The sequence below is a fragment of the Penaeus monodon genome, chromosome 30 (genome assembly GCF_015228065.2).
Source record: "Penaeus monodon isolate SGIC_2016 chromosome 30, NSTDA_Pmon_1, whole genome shotgun sequence".
NCBI lineage: Eukaryota > Metazoa > Arthropoda > Malacostraca > Decapoda > Penaeidae > Penaeus > Penaeus monodon.
The window spans coordinates 34,063,144-34,064,007 of record NC_051415.1 but is presented as its reverse complement, the minus strand read 5'-3'; the positions used below and the strand labels follow the sequence as shown (position 1 = coordinate 34,064,007).

The window sequence follows — 864 nt, the reverse complement described above, 5'->3', positions numbered from 1 at the left end:
CGTGGGGCACTTTGTAAATAACTAGTGCAAACTTTGCAATTATGTGCATTAGCATATTTCCATTATTTACCAATATCAGGAATTTCTCAGATATTATTTAACATATCAGTATTTAACATATCGCATGAGTTAATCTATTCACGATACAATCACCTGCATTTCTTGAAAACCGATTCCCTACAAGGAGCAGGGGAACATTTACCCAGAATAATTATCCACGGTGTATTATCGGTATTATCTCTTGGAGCAGAAAGACAGACTAACAGACATATTATGTGGCCAAGAGATTACGAAAGCTTTTGCATATTATAATAACAAATTGTAAGTCCATACAAGCAAGAAAAAAAATTGCACTACTTTTGCAATTACAGATAGCAGCTTACAAGATGTTTTGGGTGTGTTTAAGCAACATCCTTTTTAAGCTATACAGGACTATTAGTGTCTGGGTCTCGTCTAAGCCACCTGCGACTGTTGCTTACCTGTGCAACTTCCCCAGAACTTAGAACAAGACTGCAAAGAAAGAAAATGTTCAACGGAAATAGTACCATTCACAGGTAGACGAATGCCCAAAGCAATTCCACACAAGACAAAGAATGAGAGGTGGGCCACGTCAAGTCATTCATTACAAGAGAGAGAAATTTTAATGCCATTAAAGAAAATAATAATGATAATCAAAGCAAAATAGTAATTATCACAATGAAGTGAATACACAAAAGATGTATATTCTTGCCCAAAACATGTTGTATTCAAGTCTACAAGTATGACATGCCAAACTATTATATCAAGATCAAAATCACTTAATATGCAAAGCACTGACAAAATCCCTCTCGACATGTATTATAGAGACAAAAGAGAGAACGATAA

General features: G+C 35.1%; 1 protein-coding gene across 1 annotated transcript in view; it reads right to left on the bottom strand.

Annotated features, from left to right (window-relative positions):
- Positions 1–864, bottom strand: part of LOC119592739 (thioredoxin domain-containing protein 11-like) — a gene marked incomplete at its 5' end in the record, with an annotated part of 15,463 nt that overhangs the window by 4,262 nt on the left and 10,337 nt on the right.